Source organism: Polistes fuscatus, unplaced genomic scaffold (genome assembly GCF_010416935.1).
Source record: "Polistes fuscatus isolate 324 unplaced genomic scaffold, CU_Pfus_HIC Scaffold16, whole genome shotgun sequence".
NCBI classification, from domain to species: domain Eukaryota; kingdom Metazoa; phylum Arthropoda; class Insecta; order Hymenoptera; family Vespidae; genus Polistes; species Polistes fuscatus.
The window spans coordinates 2001846-2025325 of record NW_025113064.1 but is presented as its reverse complement, the minus strand read 5'-3'; the positions used below and the strand labels follow the sequence as shown (position 1 = coordinate 2025325).

Genomic DNA, 23480 nt, shown 5'->3' with positions numbered 1-23480 from the left:
TGAGTGTCTTAAATTGCTTCATTTTAAAATATATATATAAATGCATTTCTGAAGGCACACACATGTTTATATATTAAAAATTAAATATAATTATATAAAATTCTATATTATATACAGTATAACTATACTATATATATTATCAAAAAATATTGCATTCTTTTATAGTATTGTACCGTCATCGCATTAGGTATCTACTATCGCCCATTGATGGTCAGGTTAGTAAAATCTCCCACTCGTGACGTTTCCACATTTATAATTATTAATAACTAATTAAATAATCAATTAATAAAGTTAGAAGTTATGAATTTTAAATAAACATTTTGTTAGCATTTTAGATCACTTATTCATTTTTTTCTGCTGTGACCAACTACGTTGCTTTACTAAGAAATAAAAAAAATATTTGCACATTTTCAATTATCAATAACTATTTAAATAATTAATTAAAAGAGTTAGCAATTATAGATTTCGAATATCGTAATTTTGGACTCGATAGTTGAAGTTTTAGCCGGTAGATGTCGGTAGAGGTATTAAAAAGACAAATCTTGCCAATAGATACGCCGTGATCATTTTGACGGGAATAAAATTGTCCTTATTTTTTACTTTGACTTGTACCGTACGTTACCGCCATCTGGTGAATAAGTTTGGAAGTAAGTTTCGCGCAGGGACTATGACATCCCTCACCCCTAAGCCCTCGGCAGTCTTTAAAGCGCGGGCTACAGTTCAAGTTGCATTTTAGATGTGAACGAATGCACATCGTTTTCGGTTATACGGGGATGAACTTTTATTTCGTGTGAATATCGAAGAAAATCATTTTCGCTAAGGTTTTTCGACGTTTTGTGTTCATTGTGATTCGTCTGGTTTTCGAGTCTAACCAGGTGTTTTTAGGTGAGTTTTTTAATTATTATTTTTGATTATAGGAATAAAATATTTTATTGTTGCATATAAAAGAAAAATTGCCAGATATTCTTTCCGCAATTTCTTCCCAGTTGACATTTTTAAATTAATTTATATAATAATACTTTTTAAATAGAAAATAATTACTTATATATAAAAAACATTACCCGTATCAGTATTTTTCGAAACGCGAAAATTTCGAAGTAAATATCAGTTTAGATGGATAATATTTATTCGATTATATAATAAGATATTAATAAGAGTTTATATTTGCTTGAATTATTTGCGAAATACTTTTCTTTTTTTTTTTTTTATCTAACGAATTGTACACAATATACGAATGTGTAGTACGTATGCACATGCACATGCAAATACACATGCACATGCACATACACATGCACATGCACATGCAACTGCAAATGCACATGCAAATACACATGCACATGCACATGCACATGCACATGCACGTGCATCCCTCGCAAGATGTCACGCGCGGATTTATCGGACCATTTTCGTTACGATTGATGAAACTAATAGTGACATATACGTTGGATTTATTTCTATCGTATCAAGAGTGAAGTGTTTATTAATATTCAAAATATCAAACTAGTTTTTATGGACGTTTGATCATGAATTTTCAGAGTGTTTTATTTCTGTCTATATATATATCTCTTTGTGTGTGCGTATGTGAATTTGGTGATCGGAATTTAGTTTTTATTTTTAAGTTTGATTAAATAAAAATAGATGAATTGTTATTTTTATCGAATTTTTATTAGATTCGAAGAAAAATGTGAATTAGATTTATGCGTGTATGTGTTTTTAAGAATTCGCCGACCAAAATGTAGATTTTTTTCAATTCTGAAAATGCGCATCTCGTACAATTAAAGTTTTATTTTGATATTAATATATATACACGGAGACACGCGCATGCACATAATGCACACATTATGATTATGTGATGTACATCGAATACATTAATATCCTTACGTCACGAAAACGATCAGTATTGTCCAACGAGGTGTGCGTGAAAGGTATCGCGTTTGTAGTTCAATGATAGCTATCGTCTCCATTTTTATCGCAACTGGCCGTATTAAAAATCGTTGAATTTCGTGACGGGTGTACATTTAAAAAGAAACACGCGCGCGCGGAGAAAGGGGGAGAAAGAGGGAGAAAGTGCGGAGACCAAACCGGATATATTATCCCTACGTGGTAATATAAACTGTACGAACGCATATAGCACGAAGAAGAGTATCCTCTTTCCTAATATTTCCTCCTTTTTCTCCTTTTCCTTCCCTCTTTTTATATCTCGTCCACGTATCTTTTTTACTGCTGTTTTATTATTCGCTGTGAATTTCTCTACCTTTTTTTCGGATTTTTAATTTTCCTTTTTTTTCTTTTATATCATATTTTTCGTAAAATATATTTTCATGAATATTTTAATATCGTGGAAAAATGATTTTTACGTATAGGTGTATTGGATAATTGTTTTTTCTTTCCGGGTAAACCCTTTTTACGTGTTCTCTCTTTGTATCAATTTTTTCGGTAATTCATTTCTTTTTCGTTCTTATTTTTCCTTCAAAATTAATTTATAATTAGGAAGTTAATCTAATTATTGTTAGTACACGCGAGTTTTCCTATGAATTCTCTTCAAGCCGAATAGAATAATTTTGCAATGTCAAGGCAATCTCGTTTGCATATTCTTCTGTGTTTAGATCGATGGTATAATCGCGTATGTAGGTTATTTCAAACGATTATTTCATCCGATTGGCGTAATATTCGAAGCATCTGATTTTTTTCCTTTCGCCAATTCGTGTTACTAACATTCTATAAAAAGAAAATAAATATTATGGGCAGGGAAGTAAACGTTACGATATTCGAATGTGTTGGAAAAAGTAACGCAATGGTCACGTAAGGGTATAAAAAGGAAGAAGAAGAAAAAGAAGAAGAAAAAAATAAGGATAAAAAGAGGAGAAGTTATCTCTCGCAAGGAATCCTTCTTAACGTTATCCTGTTCACTCGATTTACGTTCGATTTTGGTCAGGAGCCAACTAATGTTCCGAGTAAAGCGTTACTTGCTTTCGAAGTTTCCACGAGAAAAGAAGAAAACTCAACTAAGCTTTGCGCTTGCTAACTAATAAGAAACAATTTATTTCAGACAAAAATGCGTTTAAAAATCTTGAATCAAATGATAAAAAGTGATCTACTTCTTCTTTTTCTTCTTCCTCTTTTTCTTAATGAATAATTTATTTATTTACCTTATCATTCTTTCAGTTTTGTTGTCGAATAATAATTTAGTATATATCTTATGGACTACTTTAGTTGCAGGTGCATTAATGCGAGAGAAAGAACTACGTTAGATTCTTTGCGTGTTACGTTCTCATCGATGTAGCAATACATTATTCGTAAAAGGTATAATTACCTATAGTAGATTTAGCGTACTATCTAGCGTGCTCGATAAGTATTCGAAGATGTTAGATGGGAATCGTGAATTTTTATTTTTTTATAATCATTAAAAAAGATCAAATAAAAAGACTCGAAAATTCAACATATAAATTTATATGTATTTCTAACACGTTGGAAGTGGAAAATAAGTCTGTTTGAAGTAAGGTATGTAATGTGCGTCATAGATCGTTGAGACGTAACAACATATATATATATATATATATATGTATATATATATTCATACATACATGTATGCATACATATATGCATATAGATATAGTCAGAAGGAAGGTAGCTTTCAACTTTATCTAGTCTGCATACACGTACCGAAATTATTCTAGCGACGAAAAGTTCGTCGGAAGTTTCTCTCTCTCGGTCTCGTTGGAGACTCGGTGTACTATAACTTATGTTTCTCTCTAAGAGAAAGAGTAACAAGTTGAGAAAGAGAGAAAGAAGAGTTTCAGAGACAATATAAAATTCCAAAGGTAACATTTATGTAGGTATATAAATATATGCATACCCAACCGTTCTAAAGTATTTGCCCAACCCGAAAAACTTACATTTGTGGACTTGGAATGAACAAAAGTATTTTTTTATTAGCGACAAATCATTCGAAAACAACGGGAAAATATAGAATAATAATAACGAGAAAAAGGGGCAGCCTGTTAGAGACTTTGTAGGCCGATCGAGTTAAATCGAATAAAAATAAACTGTTAGATATCTGCTTTTGTCGGGACGATAACGTTAACCAAGCGGATATAATTCTTACTCTCTTGCACGTTTACTACTAAATTACTGTTCGAATCGATTTCCATTCTCTCTTCATTCGTTACATACTGTACACGTGTAATACATATACGAGAGTTTGGTGAGCCAGTACAACCACAATTTATTTGAAAATCTCAACAATGGCGTTCTCATTAAGCTACTTGCTTTCGAACGAACGATATTCTCTCTCTCTCTCTCTCTCTCTCTCTCCCCCCCTTCTCTTTCTCTTTTCATCAGCTGACATTTGTTTGCCGAAGAGATCTGTTCGGGTTTCATCGACGAATAGGCAGAGAGTATGTAGCACTATAAGAGAAAAGAATTTCCTTTTCGAGGAAACTGATTGGTCCGATCGAAAGTCGATACGTTTTCGATCGAATTCGAAGCCCGCTATATCGACTTTCGAATAGACCCGGGTAACTCGTGCTAGATAGACTAGTCCACCCTAGGCTAGCTTGCTAGCTTAGCTTAGCGAGATTTCATCAAAACGATTAAACTCTTATCAAATTCCTCTACCTTACGTATACTGCTAATTATAATAATCAACTAACTTATATATACGAATAAAAAACAATTTATTATCTTTTGATTACATACTTTAATTAGATACGTGGTTCGGCATTAAAGAGGCCTTTACGCGTACCACCTGGATAGATATAGTTAACTTTATAGATTTTCCTAGTTGCATCTCGCACTACGGAATTGCAATTTATTTAATAAGAGCCTCTAATCCGCGCTACATCGCAATGCATTAAGGTAGTTACGAATTCCTTCTTGTTCTAATCGAGTTACAAGTTTCTGACTCTGGCACGAGCTAACAGGGAAATGTTGATAATGGTGTACAAACTGCTTCTGAAAAATGTTACGAGAAAAGTGGTCATACTTCATTTTCTTCTTGATAAACTTTCAATTATCCTATTAGGATCAATTAAGCGTTAATATTACGCTATTCTTTATTTCCTATCTTCTTATTTTCCTTGCGAGTTGAAATTTCTTAAAAAAAAATCTATTTCAATAATTCTAATTGTTACAACGCATGTGGAGGAAACTTTGTTCATGTAAATACGTCATAATTCGACTACAAAATGGTACTCGCGCATTGTAATATTTAAAACAAGATAATAGCAATCAAGTAGAGTGTAAAACAAAACGAAAAAAAGCAAACGAACTTCTACAAATATATAGTGACGCAAACTTTGACAAGTGAAACATGCGTGGAGATTCGAGGTATCATCGCGAACGATAAATTAAATTAACGATACGTGCTTTATCGTCCAGAAAATCTGCTTTGACTATTTTTCTCTCCTTTTTTTTTTTTTATTTATATATATATTATATTTTTTTTATAACGATACATTTTTCCAAAATTGCACGAGCTGCAACAAATTAAACGTTATTAATTACTCGTATTCCAGGATTAAATATTATATTTAATCGTTTTTTATGCGTTACGCTTTTCAATCCCCTTTTACCACTCCAAGTTCTTTTTTTATTTCCCGAATACATAAAACCGTATATATGAATATGCTCTTTTTTGTTATTTTTATTTGTTATTTTATTTTTCTCAATAAAAAATTTTCCACAACTTACCCTCGAATTTCCGATACTACGGTAGGGATTGGCTTTAAGCTTAGTCGATCCTTCGAAGGATTTATGAGCATGATTATGAACGGAGCTTTAGCATTCATTACATTGTATGTAAATCGCGAGGATTTCTAACGATTGAATTTCCCATTCTTTATCGATACCTACGCTTCCTTTTCTTCCTATTATTTATTTTAATTTATTGTTATCACATTTCCAATAAATCGTACAAAGATTACGCGTTTGGAATTTATCGCAATTTAAGAAAAAAACGACTAAAATATACGTATAATTTGTACAAATGATATACACGTATAGATATAATTTTATCTCTTTTCTGTTTTTTTTTTTTTTTTAAATTTATCTACTTACAAAATCTTTTACACATTTACACATTCGACTCGAAGAACAAAATAGTGTTACGAATGTACGTACAATATGGGATCGCGGAATTCGCGAACGTATGGTCGCAATAATAAAAGTTACCCTTCCAACGTAATAAATGCGTTTTTGCATTTCTTCTTCCATTCTTATCGATTCCAATGTATATGGAATGTACACACCAACGCACGCACACACCTATATATATCTCTATATACAGAGATATGTTTCTCAAGCTCTATCTGCAGTTCCAGTTCTCATCCAGCTATTACGAACACGCTTGCTACTTTTATACCCATAATACCCATAATACCCATAATACCAAGCCCATTACTTTTTATCACTTATCTGTTGATCTCTCGCACGCCAAGTCGTCTGAGAATTTCTATGAGGGAAAATTTTTTAAACGTCTCGTTTAAACTCTTCACACGCTCTTTACGAATATAACCAAGTTTTATACACATACCTTCGTATATAGATATATTTATATATTTATTGTTTTTTTCAAAAACTATACTATTTTATAGAACATTTTTATTATCGTTTTCAAATGATAGAAAAATGAAACAAAAAACAGGTTAAAACAAAGAAAAAGGCAATATAAAAATTTGTAAAAGTAACGAGTTTATAAACGCTAGGTAGACGGTTAATATTCATTAAAAATTAATAACAAGAGGATCATTAAAAGTACGATGCACAATGTTGAATGTTTAAATAATGGATATCTCTCTTACTCGTCTCAATTTTCTACCCTTCTAAATAAGCAATTTTCCCCGGAGGCAAAAACTTTATCAGAAAAGGAAAACTCTGTGTCGCGAGACGTTAATTATACACGAATTAACGTTCAAATCACATTTCAAATATATTTTTATAATAAAACATTTTTTTGTCATCCTCTAAAAATGTTCTTCTCGAAGGAGGAAAAGTGTGACGTAGATGCGATGAAAAGCCAAAGGGAAAGCGCATCCGAGACTAGAAGAAAAAGTCACATTTTTCTATTTATCTATCTCCCTCCTTTTTTTTCTCTTTTTTTATCATCGAGAAAGGGATGGATAGAGAATACGACGTCTGCCAGGTCTTGTAAAGGAGATTCCACATTCACGAAATCCATTTGATATTTTCATTCAATTTTATTCTTACCTCTACGAGGAAATATTAGATGTTGAAATAAATAAATAAGCAAATAAATTGCAAAAAATAATGCAAAAGTGAAGCAAGCTATTTTCATATTTCAATTTGCACGGAATCTAAAAACTTGTATTATTAAATAGTTGGTCAAATTGTTGGTCGCAATGAATAAATAATAAATCTTAGGGTCATCTAATAAATCGCGATGCTATGAATCGATGTAAAGAAATTTGAAGAATTCGAATGAATAATTGAGGAAGATTAAAGTTAGAGTCAAATTACGAAAGCTCACGTCGTAGATAATATTGATGATAAACTGAAAAAAGAGAGAAGGGTCAGGTTGAAGTTATCCTCTTGTTCTCTCTTTCCTTTCCTTCCTTTCCTTCCGGTTGAACCCTCTAAGAAGCACATTCGATGGCCGACACTTAAAATCGCTGAGACATGAGTGTGCACCTTTATCCTTACTCCGAATTCACCCTTCTCACTCGACTTTCATAACGAGGTCGACGTCTCCCTTACTTGCCTCGAATGGTTTGATACGAATCATTAAGTTAAAAGGACCAGAGGGTCTTTTCTCTCTCTCTCTCTCTCACGTTCTCTTATGACTTTGAGAACTTTCACGAGAGTTCCGTTTTGCTTTGCCATTTTAGATAATTAACGATCACTTTTTTCTCTCTCCTACCTTTTCCTTTTCATGAGATTTTATAAGACAGGTCATTATTTGTTCTACTTTTTTCAAAATTAAAATTATCTCTGGTATTTTCTCTTCTTCGGTAATATTTTCATTAGCGAGTGATTTAAGAATTCTAATACGTAAAGTTGTGAAAGCTTCATTTCTCTTCGATTTATATTCAATATTTTATCTTTTGTACAAACGTTTTTACTAAATATACCATATCGGAATTTAATTATATTGCAGTAATAAAAGATGATAAAATCAATAATTATGTATTTATTATATTCGTACAAATACGCGTTCTCAAAGAGTTACACGCGAATATTTAATTTATTTATCTTTTTGATAAAACTCTTGAAAAAATATCCGATTAACGTTTATATTAATTTTATTATATTTCAATATGGCAGTAAAAGAAGGTAATGACGGTAATTATTTGATCGTTTATTTCGTACTTTATCTATCTCGAATGAATCGACTTTGACGATGCGTTTAAACGTTTAATTAATTTTAGTTTCAAACTGAAACCGAATAAAATATTTGAAGTAAATATTTATTTCCGAACTTATATTGATCTTGGATTAAATAAATGTTTAAAGAATTCAATTTTGTTTTGTTCTAAAAGATAAAAAATATTGGAGGATCGTAATGGAAAACTAGGAAATCGATATAACTTGGAAAATTCTCCACAAAAGAGATCTATCTCTCTCTATCTCTCTTTCTCTCTCTCTTCTCTTCTCGATTTATTTTTCCCAGTTCTTTACATTCACGAAACGGCTAAACCGAGACTAAAAACTTGTTATTCCTTCCCTTCCTTTATTTACCGATCGCTCGTGGACCACGTTTCGTAGGAAATAAAACAAGGCAAATAGAAGGATAAAGTACACAGAATACACCCTGGAAAAAGATAGATAGATGGATAGAAAGATAGATAAAAAGAGACAGAGATGCTTGACGAACTGTGCTGAAACAGCGTGGGAGAGAGAGAGAGAGGGAGAGAGGGTGGGAGTTTCCGAAAAAAGAAGGGGAACACGGGAGATGGAGATATAGTGAAAAGTGGCGGGGGTTAGGGGGTGGTGGTTTGATATCGAGGCGGATAAAAAGCGTCACTGAGAGTTTGTAGTAGTTATCGCAACTTACGGATTATTTTCACGAGCTGTGCGTGCAAACGTACGATAATTATTTCTTTTCAAGGATTACATATTTTTTCATTAAGAATATTACGAAGACGACGTTTATGTCACGCACATGCCAATGCATATTTTTCTTTTTTATTTATAAATTGTTTTAAGAAATTTAGAACTGGCAATTTCGTATATTTGTATGTATATTTATGTAAAATGCATTATAGAACTGTGGATAATTATAATTGTTGTTGATTTTTAAATCGATGGAAAATGCAATGAGTGATGAGTAAATAGTCAAACGAGTAAATGTTCCAGCGAAAACAGCAGTAACAGTATGATGTATTCTGTTAGACAAATTTGATATACATTTACCACGCGTTTTGGGTCGTTGTTTTCATGACTGACAGGTGCAACTACGAAATTAGCCTTGCGGCTAAGTGTCCACCATGAAACAGAATTATTCTCGATAATTCTACTACGTATACATATGAATTAACGTGAACGGTTTCACGAGAATTCTAATATCTCTCTCATTTCTGAAACAAGTTTTTATTCATACTTTCTATCGAATTGATTCAACTGAAATGAGTATATTTAATTAACAGAATGTGTGTGTGTGTGTGTGACATCAACGAGGAGAAGAAATATCAAGACACGGAGCACTGTTTAAAACTACAAACCAAGGATAATAAGCTATCGCGGATTATTCAAACACAAAAGCGGCTATGACTTTGAAACAATTTTTTAATTGTTTTAGTATCTCCTGTCCACTCCTGAAATGGGTCCCTACTATTACGAAACACTCTATAGATTATAATATTTTATCTCGTACAAATATATGCGAGAATGAATTTTTAATAGTAAAAAGTGAAACAAATTAACTGAAATTTTTTCGTCCCCTTTTTCTAGTTTCATACGAAAATTTCTATTTCCGTGAGACCAGTGTCCCGTATGAATAACTAAATCAGTGTGAATTCACGATTATCTCTACTTTTATTTCTCTCTTGCATGTGCATTCTTCCAAAAATAACGACCACGAATTAATTCGAAAGAATAAGAGAAAACTTGCCGCTCGTTTACTCCACCCCTCTCTCATTTTATCCCCGCCATCTTTTATGGCTTTTTTGTCCCTTTTTTCGCATATATTTGTTCGAAAGGTAAGAGAGGGGTAAAAAAAAAAATACTTTACTAAATTAGATTTCTAAACCTGCTTGGAGTTTCCTCGTTCAAAAGAACTTTCCTAACTTTTCTACGAGATTATGGCAAGAGAAGCTTGTAGGTTAAAATGAAAACATGCTAATTCGGGTATATTCCTTTTTTCTCTTATTTCTTAATCGTTCTTTTATTTTCAGATTATTTTGTTATCTTTGAAATTGAGATTATTGGTAAGAGGATATAATGAAACATCGTATCTAATGTAAGGAATTTCACGAATTAATCCCAATACATATATATATATATATGATTTGAATGGAAAACTAACGAATAAATTAGATTCGATTGTAATCTTTAGAATAAATCGACGGGTTTTCAAATAATATCGCGCAAATGTATATGTTAGGTAGATTATATAGGCAGTATGGAGTGAATAGCACGTTGTTTCGAGCAAATAAACAGGCCGCGCAATAATCCATCATTAGTTCGCTCGTGAAATTAAATGTGCGACATCGTTTCGCGCATTACGCTTTCCCTAATGGAAATATCATTCGATTCGCGGTTGAAACGCAAAACAGGGAATCGCGATAGAGTCATCGAGAGATATAGAGAAAGATAAAATCAGAGCCAACGATACGAACTTGATACTGATCGACTTAAAAAAAAAACAAATAAAACATACTTTCGAATGAATATTTCCGTGAATCAAATTTTCGAAATATTTCAAATAGTCGAGACGAAATTATTACCTATTTAAAACCAACATCGAATTATACTAGTTCAAAAGAAACCGATCGAAAGAGGACCGTCAAAGGAAAAGAAAAAAATAGAAAGAGTTATAGAAACTTTTACTACGCGTTATTTACTCATTTCGTGAAATTAAACGTATGAACCGAACGTGGTAAAAAAGAGATTTTATAAGAGAAAGAGAGGGATGAAACGAGGGGAAAAAAATCCGGTTTTTCTAATATTCTTTGTTTTTTTTTGGAAAGAAGATCATTGGCGAACGTTTAAATATGTATAACGTGGGAAGTCATGGCAATTAGCATCTAGAACGAGTCGGCGTCTTAATTAGGTCGGCTTGCCGACGACATCGACGACATCCATCCACGTCGTCGAGGACGACGAGAATGTCCGTGACGTTGAACGTTCAACGTTCAACGCGTCGACGTGTGTTGTCCACGAAAGACGACCACTCACCCCTTTAACACTTTGACATTTTCATCGGGGCTCGTTGTATATGGGAGAGATGCAGTTTCGCTTGGGGAGCAAAGTACGAAGAAAAAGGTAGAATAAATGATACGGCTAACGTGCTTTTCTTTGCTTTCTTTTACGGTAGTGCCGACTTCTTCCTATCGATCAAGATCTGACATGAAAAATGATTTCTCACTCCTGGGGTGGGGTAAGAATAAAACAGAGAGAGAGAGAGAGGGAAAGAGAGCGAGAGACAAACAGAAAACACTCGTTAGTATTTTGGATTGAGAATATAATTCATTATATTTTATCGTAATATATATTATTTTTCGATAATATATAAATCAAATTAATCGAAATGAAGAAAATACTTAGCGCAGATAAATGCATCTAATTTGAAGCATCGCGTATACGTGCATATAGGGACATACATATGTACTAGCATAGGTTGATGAGTAATTCAGAAAATAATGATGAGGATATCGGAGCGCAGCAATTTAAATTAAGGTGGAGAGAGTGAGAGAGCGACTGAGGAGGGCCGAAGAGAGGAAGAGGTGCTTACTCTTTATTTAATGATCTCGTCGTTCACGAACTTTACCTCGTGGTTTTGTTACGAGGGGCAAATTTGGGAAATTTTAGAGGCAAATTAAAATTTAATTTCAACTGATGGGGAATCCTTGTTTTACGTAGAAAGTTTTATGGACGAAAAAAAGATCAAAATAAAATTAAAAAGAAAAAATAATAATTATATGCACATACTTAGCTGATATCTATAGTGCAGTACTCTAGAGGGATTTTAACTAATCGTAACAACGTTCAGATCTATTAGGAATTTGAATAAATTAATACTTTATTTCTATAAATTCGAAAGAAGATAATTATCTGAGAAAAGTGTAAGAAAACTCTTAGACACTTTGAAGCTCAAAATGATCTATCGTTTATAGAAGTAATTTCGACATTACTCCAAGTTTCACGTTTCATACAAATTTGACATTTTATCTAATAATTCATCGTATACGTATAAAGCTCGTAATTATTTCTCATGGTCAGATTAAATTAATTATATCCATTTATATTTCTATATTATATCTAGATTAAACGTACACCCGAGAGGTAATTATCAAACAAATAATTAAATTTATCCTATAATTTATTTTTCTCAGTATGTATATCTGCTCTTCTCAAATTTACCGTATAATTTATTTATAATCATTATCAATAGTTTAATATAAAAAGTAGTTTATTAGAAAAATAATGAAAACTGAAAAAAGTATCGTTTGAAAATTCGTCATTAAGAAGAAAATCTTGGACATTGATCCAAGCTTCCTATTTGATTCGAATAATTTCCATACATTAATCTCATAAGTATCTTCCAAATAATATTATCTCTCTTATTTTTCTTTATTTTTCGAAGATAGATTTAACAGTGTACCAAAGAAGCATGCACTTACTGATCTACTCGAGAACGAGATTTTCGATTGAAACGTAAGAATCCTATGGGAAAAAATAAAAAGGAAAAGAAGGAAAAAAAAGGATAGAAAACGTCTCGAAACTCGAACGTCTCGAAGAAAAAGTTTAAAACGAACCTGACGAACATTCTTCAAATCCGTATCCCAAGTTGTCCTCGAGAACTTTTCAGATCTTTTACTCGCTGCTGATGCCTCTTCTTCTTCCTCTACTACGTCTTTTCCTTTGGAATCTTTCATCCTAACCTTCTATTGTGTCGACAACGATCCTTTATGGATCCTACGAATATCGATCCTATGGAAACTACCACGTTTACCTGAATCCTTCGTCTACCTGTCTCGTCTCGAATAAGTGAAAAATACTGAGAATAATATACCGGGTGTACACAAATTTCCCTAACGATCAAAGCATTTTTTGGAGCTCCCAGAGCTCCCAGTATATTATATCATAATTTTGGTACCCATTGCAATTAGAACAATCGTTGGAATTTGCTAAATTTGATATTTTCACTTCAATAAACGTATCCGTGTACGTTTCTCTTTCTCTCTCTCTCTCTCTCTCTCTCTCTAATAGGATCTTCATAAACAATTTATCAATTTTAGTTGTTATCTCATAGACGAATAGTTATACGTTTTGTTGAAACTTTACCGTCAGTTACACTCAAAACAAAAAATGTTTTATGCACGTTCAACTGTAGGAGAAAGTTTTCACTTTGCAAGCATGCACGCGCGCACTCAACACTCGCGTACAACGTTGCATTGTGAAAAGCTAAATTTCTATCTCTTATTTACACACAATCATATATATATGCAAAAGTATATATACGTAGATTCAACATATAAGAAGCGTATATCGTATACACTCATACATACACGTATCATACTAAATACATCCATACATAGGTAGTCTTATTCTGAAAAGTTAAAGTTCTCTTTCTCTCTCTCTGTCTGTCCAACTCTCGTTTTATTCTCATTCGTTGGAAAATTTAGCTTTCATATCTGTTCGAACTTGAAACATAAAATTCGCCTTCCAATGGCTTAGTTTTCATTAACCGTCAGTCGTCACGTTAAAAAATAATTATTTCAATCAACTTGTCAGTTCAATTCTCGAAACGTCCGGAAAAAAAGATTAAAAGTCGACGTAAAGCTTTTTACAAAGTTAATCAAAATAAGTTTGAGTTTTATCGCAATTCAACGCATATACCTGTTTCTATTATTTTTAATATTTAACAAATTTCTTTCTGTTATGCGGGGGAATATACGATTATTAAAAAAACTTTACATTCATCTCTATTTTTATTTCTTCCAGCTTCTTTTTTCTCCCCTTCTCTCCACTTTATTTCCTATATTCAACCACGTTTTTCACAAACGAAAAGACACCAGAACGGTTACAAGGAAGGACCTCAAATTCTGGAATCCTTTGTCACGAATTTAATCCCAGAACACTCGTACAGACACTACTACACTTGAATATATTCGTACCTGTTACTGGGGTGACATGGTTTAACCTTTACCCAGCCACAAAGACTACGCTAATCCTTTCTTCTCCTTCTTCCTTCTTATTCTTATTCTTATACTTTTTATTCTTTCTTTTTCTCCTTATTTCTACAGTTTTTTTTATTTTTCCTTTACTCTTTTCCACTTCCCAAGCTTTTCTCTGAGAATGCTATGGTATATACTTTGTGGTATATACAGAGTGTCCCAATATTATACCCCAAAATTTTATCTAAATATTCGTATTGACAATACGCTACAACTTTAGTCGAGTAAAAATTATCATTTGACTTGCAAGAAAATTATTGAATCTTTTGAAACGGTCAAAGTTTTATCGGACGGATGTTTTTGCACGGAACATAGGATTAGAGATATTTTGGGCGCATATTTGAAATGGGACACCCAGTGTAGTTTCTATATAGGTTTCTCTCATGGTACATTTACCTTCTTCGTTTCAGTGATTATCCTTCATTTGGTTCCCCAGCGTGGTTCGCCGCACCTCTCGCGAGATTCCCTAGAATTCCTTTCATGTTCCTTTCTCTTCCGATTGTTCGAACCCGAGCCTCCAGGATTCTGTGTGCGTTCTTCGCTCCTGAAGATTTTGATGGTCTGAGGATTTCAGATCTATGAAGATGAGAGATTATTATAATTTAAATTATCTCAAAGCTGAGAGAACGAGACAGATAGATAGAGAGAGATTACATTTTTTTGTAGGATACCCTAATGTGCATTACTAGATTTAATAATACATAAATATTATTTTTATATGACATTTAGAATGCAAGAAAATTTATCTCGACGCAAAATAAAGTAGAATAAAAAGATTAGATAAACATGAAAAGATCATTAGAGTAATTATTCATTATAATGATAACGAATTTAAAAATAAAGCTTGTTCTTTAGATCGTTTTCTAAGATCAAACGGTAAGATAAAAAAGAAGTACTCTGTCGGTGTTTTAAAAGAAGGGAGAAAGAAAATGGCAATGATGGCGTCGCGGTATCCAAACCTCGAAGAGAGGCATTGTTATCTTCATCTGCTCATAACTACGTGCTTTCTCTCTTATCCTCTCGGCTAATTCTTCCGAAGCTGCTTAACAAGAATTTGCATACTAACGCGGCCTGAGGATAGCACTGAAGATTAACGCTTCCACCTGAATCTTCTCTCAAACTTTACCAGGACAACGTAAGAAAGACTACGAAAGATCGAAATTTCTATCAGAATAAATAAAATCACGAACATCCTATACTTTTAGATTCATTAGATTTTCCTTCGTTATACACGTAATAATATATATTTTAATATTTTTTATCTATGGTATTAATAAACAATCTGAAATATAAAGAGAGTGTATTAGAGTATTAAAATAATTGTTAATTAATCGATGCAAGCGTCTATTGTTGTTAAAAAGCTTAGTATATATAATCTATGCAGTGTCGTCTTTGAAATCTACCGTTGAAATGGGCCTTTGTCTTCTATGTAAATTCTTTTATTAAATATTGTTTATATGACTTTTTTAATACTTGAAAACCTAAGAAAAGTAATAAATAACGTTGGATTAGCATAATATAAAGAAAATCAAATGTATGAGTGTTATGTACGTGTTACCCATACTGTGCGCATGTATATAAAAAATGGAAGAAGAAGGAGAAATAGAAAAAGAAAGAGAGTAAGAGAGAGGGAGAATAAAAATACAAAACATTCAACGTACTAAAAGTATAAGTAAACGGTATTTACGTTTTTTCCAGGAAATTTTCGAGCCGAGATCATAAGAATAACACGTGAACGTTCGACACTAGCAAGAAGAAACATAGAAAGATCTTCGATCCCCTTTCATCTTTCGACGCGTTAAGACCTACGTAAGTGTACGTGTAACGTATTAATTTATTGATCATTTTTATTCCTAACGTTATTTTGATAAATTTAATATTATAGGAAGTGCATTACAGCATTGGATAGTACAAAAATTGATATACTTGTTACGTTATTTTTTATTGAGTTTACTGCTACAGTTGTTGTCCTATTTAGATAATTTTCAAGATTTTTATTAACAATTTTTACCAATATTACATATATTATAAATATAATATTCGTTCGATCTGCACATACGTATACGCATTTGCATAGATTTAAGTATTTATCTATACGCATCGATCCATCCATACATTATATGAGTTTCGAAGACATAGGATTCAATGAGATGTGACAATGGCAAGCATATGGGGCTGGAGCTTATGGTCTTTTCTCTTCGGTATGACATCTGTGTTGACGCAACAATGGCCTTGTCCAATAGATGTTCTCGAGTGCTCGTGGCTACTTGACTCTTTTAACACACTTACCAAACCCCTCACCGACTCACCCCATAACTGTACCTTCTTCTTTCCTGTTCATATTTCACTCGTTCTTTATTTCACTCTATCTATCTCTTTCTTTCTTTCTTTCTATCTGCGTGCATTCATATAACTATCTTTGTCTCACTCATTCTTAGCTACTATTATAGCCTGTTTACTTCCGGACAGTCTATTGAGTTTAGAGATAACGTTCAACGAGGCCACATATGGGCCTCATTTTCGGTCGAATGAATGCCCCATTTGGGGTTTGAGAGGAGAGGGGAAGACGAGGGAATAGGGGGGAGGTGAGTTAGCATCATTCGAGGCATCTTTTCGGGTTGGCCAATTCGATAATGCCAATGGGCAGAGACGTGGCATTAATTCAATTTCGTGATAATTAAGGGGCGAGTCGAATAAGAGGAGGGGGAAGCTCTTTTCTACACCTTGTGTGCTAATTCGATTTGAATATACTCGGTTGCGTCTTACATACGTTTATTTTTGTCCATCTTTTTTCTTTCCGTTACTTTTATTTCTCTCTCTTTCCCTAGCTCTTTACAGGTTTTATAATGTAATTAGGTTAAGTATAGTGTTTTTTCTTTTTTGGTTTTTGGACTTTTCTCTTGTTAACTTTGCGGTGTAATTAAAATGTTTTCATTTTGTTTTCTCCTCTCTAGTTTTTCTTTCTCTTGAATTCCTCGGAATTCTTTCGATTGATTTCTTAGTGATATTAATTTACTCTCAAGTTGAAAGTTAAATCATTAAGCAGGATAATTAATAAATAGAAGGAACAAATGTCATAGAAGTAAAAAGAAAAGGATGTAGGAAAAGATGATTGTGTCGCAAAAATGAGAGAAACGAGAGATGAATACGTAGATAGAAAAATAAAGATAGAGAGAAAGATATATATATAACTGTAGCACGTTATGGAACGATGTACGTTTTAATGATAACGAACCAACGCTAATGTTATTAAGCACTTCCACGAGAAGCTCTCCTTCTTATTCTTCTTCTTCTTCTTCTTCTTGGTGGCTCTCGAAAATCCCTAAAACGACTTCCGAGAGTCGAGAGTATATATGTAGTACTTGGTGAGACTATGTACTACTACTGTTACTACTACTGCTACTGATATCACTACTACTATTACTACTATTAGTAGTAGAAAGTAGCAAGCATCGATCGTCGACATTGCTGGAGTCGAGTGACCGTGGAAAAAGTTAATAAGAAAGAAAAAAAGCTTTCATTTTTATGCGAACATACCCTATACTTATATGTGTATATTTGAACAGGAGGTAAAAGTGAAGTGGTGTGGGCAGGGAATGATTCTACATGTAAAAAAGTCGAAAATTCAGTGGGCATGCGTATACTTACATTAGCTATTTCAATAATAGAAAAAATCATGCTTCTCAAGTATCCAAAGAGATCAAACATTTCCCCTCCGTCGTTCGTAACTTAATTAATCTTTTTTTATTGTAGTAAATAAACTTTCAGGAACTAAAAAGTGTTAACGAATTTTTAAATGTCGTTTGTTCGAACAATACGAAATAAAAAAGATATGGGAGTCATTAGTAGAAAAAGAATTCGTTGAAAAATGTTTCTTCGATTAGTGTGAGATATTTCAAGCACCTATATTGTACATATATATATGTAGATACGTATGTAAAAGTACATATGTATATATATATATATTCACAGTAATGGATACATATATAAAAGAGAAGTATGTACGATCGTATGCATTTATGCGAATGTGTGTATAATGTGTATATGGGTGTGTTAGTAAGGTAGTAAAGTATAGCGTTCATATATGTACCGTCTCATTGAGAATCATCCCATCGAAATTTCCATATTCAAATGGAACGACCGATATATCTGATCGACGTTATTGCACGTAAATGTTATGGATTTAGCGAAACGAGTATGTGTGCTCGTGACAGGCGCAACGGGTATTCGAAAATAGTAGTGATAATTCATTCTTTCAGGTCAGATTACTATTTTTCCTCGATGGTTTACTTATTTTATTATTTTCATTTTCTACCTCGTTTGTGAATTATTAGTTTAATTTAATATTCAAATTAGCCAGGTAAACATTTTCTTTTTTTCCTTCTTTATTTTTATACGTCTGGACAACATTTTTGTTCTCATTTCTGTTCATCAAATGATTGTAAGTAAAATCAGTTTCTGTAATGCCTTTATATTGCGAGACACTCGAACGAATTCGATACAGGATTGACTTCCGCATTGCGGTCAATACTCGATTGAATACAGCTTGGTAAAATACATGAAAAGGGAGAGAAGAGGAAAGGAACTTTTATATTTGTTAATCGAAACGGATAACAGGAGACCAGATCCCCGAATGTCGATTTTCAACGATATGATTTATGCGTATGCATGTCTTTCGAAGAAAGAAAAAATTACGCGTGACAATTCGATCATATTTATTATAGTTAAATTTTTGTGCTGATTTATTATCATCCTTTTAATATATTCACGTTTATTCGTCTACCGTAACGCGTTCTTTTTATTCGCATAATATAAAATCACATTTATTATTTCATTGATAATTTGATTAAAAGAAAAAAAAACTATTATTAAAAGACAAACATTGTAATCTCGATCTGCCTGAAAAAGTTATTAATCTTTTGAATTACTGTTATATCTTAGCTTGATTAATTTTTCAATTCCACCGAAGAATTCCATAAATTTTTCGTTTCAAGGTACTAGAACGTTAAACTCATCGTCAAAGTATTGTCCCGAGAGTACTCGTTCCTCTTTTATTCTACTCTTATCTTAAATAAAAAAGAAATAAAAGGAGAGAGAAAAGAAATGCAAAGGTAAAAGAATAAAATAGCAACTATTTTTCAGGTCGTTACTCTTAAACATTTTTAGTATCTTGAAAAGATTTCTTTTTAAATACAAATAAATAAAAAAGTTCAAACAAATTTCGACGATATTTACGATTAAAATTGGTTGAACTTTAGCGAGAGATATAGATACATTCTGTTACTATTGCAAAATTTATGATATTTATCTTTCGGCTACTTTTTAGAAAGTTGTATGTTCCATGTATGCTTAATAATTCAATGTTTATCGATAAGATCAAAGATACGATTTATTTCATGGTTAAAGCTTGCGTCATGGATCTATATATCAAAGGAATTCTCTTCTACGATCCATCCGGTACTTAGATCTTCAAATGCCCATGCATATGTATGCAAGTGTTAGCATCCAAAGTTGAGAAATTATGCAGTCTTACGTATCCGATTTAGGGTCGTAAGTTCCGGTATTCGATGTATCCTACCTATAATCTAGAGCTGAAGTAATATAGAACATGGCGTTCTCTCCCTAAAATATATGTATATCTATCTATGTACAATGTATATACTCTGTACAGGGTGTTTCATTTTCATTCGTCATTTTTAATGATATGAACAAATGTTAACAAAAAGATATTGCACTTAGTTTTATTATTTCATTTCATTGTTCGATTTGCATCAGTATATAAAAATATAATGCATTGAGTTTTTTTACACTAGATAAAAAGAGACCGATGATTTTAATATATTGAAAATAATAAGATTGGAAAACGAAATGTTCATTCTAATAAAAATGTTGATAGTTACAAGTGGAACAATTGCTCTTTTAAATAATTACATAACGCGGATATTACAGGAGTTGTAAAATGAAACACGTTGTAGATGGATTGGATTCATGGGTCGAAGCAAAAGCGAAACTACTGAAATTTCCTACGAGAGAGAGATAGAAAGAGAGGCCTAGCCGTGAGAAGCTTCGAATGGAGTTTTCAGTTTATCGCGCGATTAACAGTTTAAAATATATTATTAAAACTAAACAAAAAATTAGATTAGTTTTAGTTTTTTCATTTATGATTCTATGATAATGCATTAGAATATTTTCAGTTTGTTCACATTTGTGTATTATTTTTCAGTCGTAATATTTGGAAGCTATTTCCTAGATTGCTGAAGTAACATGTTTTTTAGAATCTTAAATATAAGTCTACATACATTTATGTAAAGGTTCTGTTTTATGGGCATAAAGTGGAACGCTTGCAGCATATGCTTCACTTAGGTATATTTATTGTATTGCAATATGACTGTAATGGCCCAATTTTGTGCTTTTTGTAAATTAGTCAGCTACGTTTCTTCCGCAACGTAAGAAAGTGTAAGGAAAAGAGAGAAAAAAAATGTGATTTTTACTTACAAGACAAGGTAAGAAAAAGTAAAAGGGTACTTTACAAAACTCTCTATTCTTTTAAGACACTTTCACGAGAACAGAAGTAGAAGTAAAAGTAGAAGAAGAAGAAGAAGAAGAAGAAGAGTCGACCGAAGTTTCGACTAAAACGGAAATAAACTTTGGAGTTTCGCTTGACCGGTCGAGTTTTCAGTTTTGCATACGACTCGTCGTACCACCCACACATACACCAGCTTCTCGAAGAATCGATTTTCTTTCTCTTTCTTACCTTATTCTCGATCTTTCCCCTCCTTATCCTCCACTCATCCTCCCCTCATCCTTCTTCTTTTTATTCTTTTAGCATTTGTTTCGTACTCGCTAGGAATACGTGAACATCCGACGAAAAGTCGCTAGGCTTCTCTATTCTTCTAGTATGATTTGACTTTTTTATTCTTCTTCTTTTTTTTTTATTATTATTATTATTTTGCTTCTTCCTCGAGAATCTTCTTGCCGCTCTTTGAATATAGAAAAAGCTTTTACTTTATCCGTGAGAATATTAACTTCGTTATCCTCTTTGAATGTCTTTTGATCGTTCTCAGTTATGCTAAAAATTATATCATTTTAAATATCTCTTTTCTACTTTCTACTTTCTTCTCCTTTTTTCTTTCGCAAATTCTTCGAGTTGCTTTTTTCTATTTTCTTTTTTTTTTTTGAAATGGTGTTAGTACTTTCTTCTTTTTTATATTCTTCTAATTTTTAACTATGTGTTACCACTGCGAGTGGCTTTGCTAAGAGTCGAGTTTTAAAAAATGTTGCTTTGAATAAAATTAAATTTAAGGTAAACGTTGGTTTTATAATATAATACATGCGCATATATATATACGTCAGGATTTTTATTTCGAACAATAAGATGAAGTACGTGTAATTAATTAAATGAGAAAGAGATGTATATTAGGTCTTGCAAGATAAAAATATAATAATTTTATTACGAATTTAAAAAAGTTCTCTTTACTAAAATAGAAAACAAGCGATTTAATTTTTTCTAAATCGTAACGCGTCACCTAAGAACTTTTGATTCATCCTATGTTTTTTCATTTTTCTATGAAATTGCATATTTCAAATGAACGCAAGTATTACCAGATCGGAATAAGAAAAAAGATTTGATGGAATAATAAATTGAATATGTCGTTGTTTCTTAAGTTCCTCGCGATCCTGCAACATCTTAATACGGCGTCAAGAGTTTCGGTTAAAAGGGATCATAGTATACTAAAGACATTAGAGAGTGGAATAAATCGTCGTAAAGCGTGGCAAATCAATTCTCTCACGGTTCTGTGCTGTGTTGTTACGGCTGTCAGAAGTACGAACTGCCAGGGTATTTAAACTCGTTCGTTTCTAACGGCATAGAACAGCCTGTCCGATGCAGATTGCATTATTCAAAACTATATGAGAGTTACGGCAGTATGTTTAACGTGAAAATTATCTGCATTTATTTACGTCGTCGTGTCTAATTTAATAAGAAGAAGAATAAGCGTGTATAAAGATGTTTAATTATTTTCACAACGATCTTATTAATTATATTCTATATATATATATGTGTGTGTTAGATAAGACATTAGAGACGAAATAAAAAGGAATGCTCAAATCGACGACATTTGTTCTATTACGGATAAATTAGGGGGAGGTTGAAGAATAAAAGAGAAATAAAATAATACGACTAGGTCGAGGATGGGGTAGTTTGAAAATCAGACCGGATACGATCTCGAGCACAGCATCCTCGTGGTAGTATTGTCCGAAAGCAAGTCACACGTCGGTGCTCGTCTAACGCGACTATACTTCATAGTCTCGCGTCGCATGCAAGTTTAATCTTCTGGAAGTAACGCAAATGCGCTAGTAGCCACTGCTTGCCCTCCTTGAATAATACATTTATGTACGTGTCCACGGATATACGAGAGCACAACCACTCCTCCTCTCTTTCCCTCGCTTTCTGTATTTCCATCTCCCTCGCTCTTAGTTCGCGGTGATTCGTTCACGCTCGCGCACTCGCCTGCTATGCTTTGTATCTCTATTTCACGCGTGTATGTATGTGCGTGTGTGTGTTTTAGTCGCACGCACTCGCGCGGCCCTCGCACGGCCCTCGCACGCCCTTCCCTCTATTTCCATCTCGCTCTTGCTCGTTCACCCGGAGGACTCCTCTATTCGAGCGTATTAGAGTAGTAGCCACGTGGTCGACATTTCCTCTTTGCTTTCTGATCTCGTTGAAATTTCGAGTGGTTCGACCACACGCGCGAACTAGCACACGCGATGCGGGGAACGAGACATCCGTGAACAAACCAAAGAGGTACGACTGGAAAACCCTTCGAGAACTCGAGATATACGTATATCGTATATCGTGTGACTCGTTCTACTGGAATGGCACCTTGACGACAGCTCTACCTTTGAGAGATCGACGCCATTCATCGTGTAAAAGGGAAAAGGAAGCCAGAGAACCGAGGAGCGAGAGAGAGATTGTTTTTCGTACTTTGGGATTGCGATTAAACGTAACAACATTTTGAATATATTTCATTATCACGTTTTCATTCCATTATTCTTTTCCCATGATAATCAAACGTTCATTGGATTCATTTTCAAAAGGCCTCAAATCTCTCATAGAATTCACAAATT

The 23480-nt window shown here is 33.1% G+C and overlaps 1 protein-coding gene across 5 annotated transcripts in view; it reads left to right on the top strand.

Annotated features, from left to right (window-relative positions):
- Positions 1-714: 714 nt before the first annotated feature.
- The window catches only part of LOC122514858 (connectin), a 163066-nt gene continuing 140300 nt past the window's right edge, over positions 715-23480 (top strand). For 3 of the 5 annotated variants that reach the window (XM_043631945.1, XM_043631947.1, XM_043631943.1), the window contains exons 1-2: positions 715-885; positions 16053-16163. The gene's annotated coding sequence lies outside the window, so the exon portion shown is untranslated. Of the gene's footprint in view, positions 886-16052; positions 16170-23480 lie in introns of all 5 variants that reach the window. The other 2 variants (XM_043631944.1, XM_043631946.1) reach the window with 2 other exon arrangements.